The sequence below is a fragment of the Penaeus monodon genome, chromosome 22 (genome assembly GCF_015228065.2).
Source record: "Penaeus monodon isolate SGIC_2016 chromosome 22, NSTDA_Pmon_1, whole genome shotgun sequence".
Taxonomy (NCBI): Eukaryota; Metazoa; Arthropoda; class Malacostraca; order Decapoda; family Penaeidae; genus Penaeus; species Penaeus monodon.
The window spans coordinates 15,208,203-15,208,476 of record NC_051407.1 but is presented as its reverse complement, the minus strand read 5'-3'; positions in this window follow the sequence as shown (position 1 = coordinate 15,208,476).

Here is a 274-nt window from a genome sequence, read left to right as displayed (position 1 = left end):
TTTTAGATAAAGACACACAATAAACAGACACTAACAATATCACACGTTGTAGTAGAAGTAGAAAGCGAATCTACAAGCTTTTTTCCTTTACTTTTTTAACCTTACTAATGAAGTGAATGTCGCACCAGTATCAACAAACGGACTTTAAAGGTATCTGAACTAGACAGAGAACAAGAGAGTATTCTCCTTCACATCCACTACATGCCATTCCTCCAGACAATAATGTCAGACAGGTCGCTAGGTAGGGATGTGCACATTTTATTGATTTATTTAC